The 6,576-nt window shown below is 39.8% G+C and overlaps 1 pseudogene; it reads right to left on the bottom strand.

Annotated features, from left to right (window-relative positions):
- Positions 1-300: 300 nt before the first annotated feature.
- Positions 301-6,576, bottom strand: part of LOC149228755 (calcium-transporting ATPase 5, plasma membrane-type-like) — a 396,645-nt pseudogene continuing 390,369 nt past the window's right edge.

Raw genomic sequence — 6,576 nt, 5'->3', positions numbered from 1 at the left:
ATGAAACGATGTGAGGCCTTCAAAGTTGCTACAGTGGATGCCTTCTTTACAAGATTGATCTGCATGCAAGGTTAAGATGACAGAAATTAGTGTGTGAGAGAGAGAAAGAGAGAGAATCTAAATCCCTTGTAAAAACTAGCTTGGCCTCCCTTGAAAAAAGCCCTTAATTACTCATGCTATATGCACCCAATCTAGAGAGAAGGCTTGCAAATGGACTAGCAATCATATAACTAACTATTGAGTAATCTATCAATCATAGACTAATAGAGGTCGGTTAAAAAGTAAATTTTATTTAACACCTCACTCCATTGCATTGAGAATATCCAGAATATACCATGTAGTTTGCTCAATATCAAGCTCTTCATTGCCATATTGCCGATGTGCAAGTCCATCAGGTCCACTTCCACACTTCCTCCTGACTTTGGCAGTCATGATGATAAGTTTCCTTGGAAACTTTATAAATTTTAGAATAAATCCAATTGGCAAACTGTTGATGACACATTTAATCTGTCAGTTTTCCATGAAATGGCATTCATGCATATAGTTGAATCTATTGAGCACTATAATTTTTATACACCTCGGAATTCTGATTCCAATGGAAATAAGCCACTGTCCCAGGGAAAGGAAAATAAAAACCGAATAACCATAGAGGACTCGAAGCATTTAATCAACTAATTATACCACTAAAGGTTTGCATACAATGCATGCCGCTGAATGGGAAGACATTTTTGAAAGGTCCGTGACTCCATACAACTGCCTTCTGTTGTTAAAAGAAAATCAATTGCAGAATATAAGCATTGTAAATATTCCAGAAGTATAGCTGTGAAAGTTAGACATTCACATCAAGCAGCCATTTCAAAACACTTCCCTAACGGGTAAGAACTTTTAGGCAAAGTTTTGAACTATTGCTGTCTGTCTCCTTCAACTCACAGGGTACTATAAATCCCCTATAAGATAGCTTGGCCCCCCTTGAAACAAAGCCCTTAATCACTCGTGCAACAGGCACCCAATCTAAAAAAAAAGGTTGGCAAAATGGTTTGGCAATCCTATAACCAACTAGTGAATAAAGTAGTTTATCAATCATAGATGAGTAGAGGTCGCATTAACAGTAAATTTTATTTAACACCTCATTCTATGGCATTGAGAATGTCCAAATATACCAAGTAGTTTGCTCAACATTATGCTGTTCATTGACAGATTGCTGATGTGCATGTCTATCTTGTCTGCTTCTGTGCTTCCTCCTGATTTTATGGGTCATGATGATAGGTTTCCTTGGAACCTTTATAAATTTGAGAAAATATCCAACTGGCAAACTGTTCATGACACATTTATTCTGTCAATTTTCCAAGAAATGCCATTCAAGAATAATTGAATCTATTTTAGCACTAAAATTTGTACACACCTTAGAAATCCAATTCCGATGGAAATAAGCCACTGTTTCCAGGAAAGTTTTGTTGTTTTAGCAAATTTATTGAGGAATTCGACCATTAAACCCTGCATTGCGAGAACCAACATGGGTTTTCTAGAGAGCATGAATTCATGGAAAATAACAACAGATTACATACACATCATTCTTCCAGATAAGTAATATTGGTCAAATGAAATACTCATATGGCAAGGCCAGAAAAGAGAGACAAAACATACCTGGAATATGATATTTAGAACAACAACGCTTACAAACATCTGATTCTCGAGTATCCCTGCAAAGACATTGTACTCTTCTGGTTTCCATGCATTTATTTCATTGAATAACTGCAATTTACCATGCTAGACTGTGAAAAAGGAGTGAAAAAGTCATTGTAGTAGAGAACTCCAAATACACAAACTCCATTAGTGAAAAATAAGTGGTAACTGTAATACCACTACCAAATAGCAATTGGAGAAGGCCTCATTCTGTAGAATTCTAAGAAACTACTTCTTACTGTATCAAGATAAACTTTTATTAACGATAGGAAAACTGATTCAAAAGGTCGATCCAAGTCCTAGATCTTGTCTCTCTCTTCAAGTATCTAGATTCTATATGCATTGAGACTTGACGAATCCTATACATGAAACTTTTTATAGGACACTATTAATGGAATGGCCCTCTCTCCCTCTCAATGCACTAGCTGAAACAAAATGGCGACTAATGCCATACACCTTGCACAAGATTGAAATGGCTTATAAGAAACTTTACCTTAATTTTAATTCCAACGTTTATCGAATAGCGGGATTGGGTACAAACCTGGCAAAAGACAAATGTATTGAAAATGGTGGTATTTCTGACTATATCCTTTCTCTCCTTCGTTCCATCCAAGTGTAGCAGATCAATCCCTTTGTAGTAGAGAGTTAATAGTACCATAACTTGGAAGGCAGCCTGCATAATTTTAACATGTTTATTAAATTAAGGGCTCTTTTATCAATTTTCAATTTATACTAATGCTGAAATGAAGATTCAAGCTATACAATAACAAATGGTTTACGTTACTTTATCAGTGTATATTCAGGATATGAAACAACTGCAGAACAAAGTCTGTACAGGACTATCGAACTTGCAATTTCACACAATCCACTAGACCAAACATTCTTAGGAATTTCGTTAATTTGGATAGGTGTGTCATAAAGGAAAAAAAAAATGCAGCAAACCATACAGGACTTGAAGCAATTAATTCACTAATTGTACCACTAAAGTTTTGCATAGAGTGCGTGACAGTGAATGGCCAGACATTCTTGAAAGGTCCATACAACTGTTTTTCTGTATTTATACATGTTAGTTTTTGATGGATATGATAGCATCAGACATGTGTTTTAGTCTCAGATGATGCTAAGAGGCTAAGAAACACGAGATCTCCAAAACCTAGAACAGGTTTCGTGAGATAAGCTTGGGAAACACTTTAATTAAATTAATTTGCCATAATTAAAATATTTTCTAAGTCTAACTTAGGAAAAGTAATAAATTAAAGTTAATTAATTAAGGATGTTCGAGATAGCTTTAGAGACTTCTATTGATAATGTCTAATTGATCTTAGCCATCGATAGAGATTTAATCATGGCTGTTGAGACTCCAATGAAACATTATAAGAGCACGTCGAAGGGCTTGGAGATAGCATCAGTGTGATCATTGTGAGCAAGGCAATTTGAGCTACCCAGTTCACAGTTTTTAGCGAGAGCACAGTTCAAGCCAAAGGGAAGAGCATCTGAGAGAGGAAGCAACAGAGATTTGGGAGAAGAGATCCAGAGGAGATTTTCCTCAGTTTCCAGTGTCTAGCAGGAAGGAAAAGAGGAGACTGAATTGCCTGCAAAAGAGGTCGATTTGTGCAGTGTGAATTAGATAGTCCAGTAGTGCGAGTTTTCGGAAGAGGGTTTGTTCAGTTGTTAGAGGCCGGATTAGTGTCCGGAAGGCAAAGTGAATTCATTCCAGAGGTAGAGGGAGGCTAGACGGCTTAGTTTTAGGCAGATCTATGGCTGTCCAAATTGTACAAAGCCAACATTGTGTATTCCAGGCAGGTTTCCAGTGTGGGGTGCGAGCAGGGCAAAGGAACTGAGTTGATTTGCAGAGGATATCTGGGATCTCTAGTATATTTTTCCAATGTAATAAACCCTCATTTGCTACACCGGTTTTCCTTTTGGGGTTTTCCCAGGGACGTGTACTCCAAAATAACGGTGTCAATTTTATTGTGTGCGTGTGCATCTATTTCTTGTTAGTTTTTGTAGCATCAGAGGTGTTCTAGTCTCAAAGCTTTGTGGAGAGGCTAAAACACATGAATTCTCCAAAACCCAGAAATCATTTATGGAAATTCCACCTAGAGATGGATCAACAAAATTAATTAACCATAATTAAAAATTTCCTAAGTCTAACATAGTAAAAATTGGTTAATTAAGAGAAATTAATTGAGAAAGGTGTGAATTATCTAGAAACTCACATGGATCGACTTAGAGATAATCTCAACCATTGATTAAGTTTTAATCATGGTTGTTGAAGTCTCAATTGGAGATTATATAAAGAAGTCAATGGGTAGATGGAGAATACACTTTGGAGAATAGTTGAAGGTGAGATGCACTTCAGAGTGTGAGACAAGTTGCAGATACTCAGTGACTAGACAAATTTATTCTCCAATGCAAGTGATTCAACAAGGGTGATCAAGTCAAATATTGAGTAGCAAGGTGTCAGAGGGGCAGAAAAGATGTAGAAGCAAGTGACTGAAGTATTCCATAGTGCAGTTAGCCCAGATTAGCCACAAGTGTAGCGCGAGTTTTCCCAGTACAATCACGAGTATTGCATGGGTTTTCCCAGTGTTGAAATTTCTAAGTCTGCCACGTCAGAAATTCCTACTGCATTATTTGGTTTATTTCACCTACTTGTTTATTCCTTAACAAGTTATTTAACCATATAAATACCGAAAATAAACACAAGTGCAGTTTCAACTCATTTACAGATCATCAATTGAAATAACAGATAAACACACAAGGGACACTGTTATTTTTGGACAATCGCCTCCGAAAAAACCCAACTTGGGAAAACCAGTGTAGTAGTTCTGAGGGTTTTATTATTAAGCAGCTTTCTTGAGTACAACTAGGGTGCCAAACTGGCTCACCCAACAAAGATTTCTACATGGTAGTAATACCTCTTCTTGGAAGCAGATATTCAGCTTCTCTACAATCACGAAAATTCTTCCAATGCTTTTCCAAGGCTTTGCGTCATCCCTGCTAACCTCTGCGTAGCTCTAGAACCTCCTGTGTCAGCCATCTGCCTCTCTGCGTCAACTCTCTAGCCTTCTGCGTCACCCACACAAGCCCCTCAGCCTCTGCACAGTCTCTAGCTGCCTCTGTGTGGCTCCTGCTTCCTTTGCGTAGCCTCCTCAATCACTGCGCAGGCTCTCTGGCATATCTCTGCCTCTCTGTTATGTACTCACTGCAACTCAGATCACTTGTTCGAATTTTCTCAGCAAACCTTGCTCTAGAAAATCGAACTAACTGATCAATCTTGGTGTGTCTCCAACTGACCCTCAAGCCTCCTCTTATATTTTTCCTGTTGCGTCTTCAACGGCCGAGATTAAGTCTCTAATCAACAACTAAGATTAGATTTGGCTTGATCCATGTTATTTAGAACATTCTCACCTAGTTTTATATTAACACCCATTAATATTTTAATTTTCCTAAGTTTAGACTTAGAAAATCCATTAAAAATATTAATTATTTTAATATCTCTCTAACCGGGTGGAATTTCCCCAAACCATTTCTGGGTCTTGGAGATTTCATGTGCTTTAGCCTCTCCACCATTTTTCATGGCTAGAGCACGTCCAATGCTATCCCAAATCAACACTCCCTCTCAACAAGGAATGTGCTCTAGTAATGCTCCACCACTGAACATAAAATTTATCCTCCAGCATCGGTACCTGTGCTGATGCTGGGCCTGCTGCTCTACATCCACTACACTACTGGCTATAGTACTACTACCCATGGCTCTACCACTGCCACTGCTACATCCGTACTACATCTCTCTCTCAACATGCTGCCCATAGAACTGCCATTGCTAACTGCTGCACTGCAACTCAGTTACCGATAAGTAAGTAACTGATCTACCCAAATCCTGACATCCTTGTCAATCTGGAAGCCTCCTAATGCTGAAGCTACTTCTGCTGCTATCTGGTGCTTTCTCTGCTGCCTCTGCGCTGCTGCAACCACCTCTGTGCCTCTCGCACTGCTGCAACCTCCACTGTGCCTCTCGCACTACTGCAACCACCTATGTGCTTCTCACATTGTTGTAACCCCCACTACGCTACTATAGACCTCTGCACTCTAGCACTGCCTTGTCGCTCCATCCGCATCTTACTTCTATCGACATCTGTCATCCTGCTACTGTCATTCGGGGCTCCTGTAGATGGATATGATCCAAGAGTTTGGGTACCTCAAGGATCCTGCCCCTCATCTTCTGTAGTCCTCCTAACTATAGCTCGATGTCACCCCACCTCTTCTCTAGAGGTGCATGAGCACTCATGGCACAATTGTCATCCGTCTCAACTTCTTTCTCCGCCTTAACCGGAGCTGCCTTGGAGTTAGAATCCTCTCCCTTACTCTTCTTCCTAGGACACTGGGTTGCATAATGACCCAGCTCCACACATTGGAAGCACTTTACTTTGGAGATGTCCTTCTTCTTCCTCTTCTGTTGCTGTCCCGTAGATGCCAACGCCGCATACTCTTCCTGCTCTTTCTTGATTCGACCTCCTTTGCTACTACTTCCCGCCTTGGTTAACTGTCTGATCTCTTCTTGGCGAAGAGCTGCTCACATCTCTTCCCATCTTGGAAGATCATCTCTGCCCAAAATGCTTTGGACAAATGTCTTTCAATCCTCAGAGACTGCATTCAGGGCGGTCCTCACCATGAACTCTTGATCCGGTGTGGCCCCTATGGAAGTAAGTTGGTTCCGAATCTCTTGCAACTTGCTGAGATATACATCTATCTGCTCCCCCTTCTACATCTAATACAACCGCAGCTGATTCTCCAACAGCATCTTCCTCTACACAAAAGTGCCCTGATACAATGTCGTCAAGGTATCCCACATCTCCTTTGTCATGTTCTTCTAGGCAATATGTGGTA

The sequence above is a fragment of the Pinus tabuliformis genome, chromosome J (assembly GCF_031772625.1).
Source record: "Pinus tabuliformis cultivar Carrire ecotype Pingquan chromosome J, CPIR1, whole genome shotgun sequence".
Lineage (NCBI taxonomy): Eukaryota > Viridiplantae > Streptophyta > Pinopsida > Pinales > Pinaceae > Pinus > Pinus tabuliformis.
Note: the sequence above shows the minus strand (reverse complement) of the source record. Positions and strands in the feature narration are given on the sequence as shown.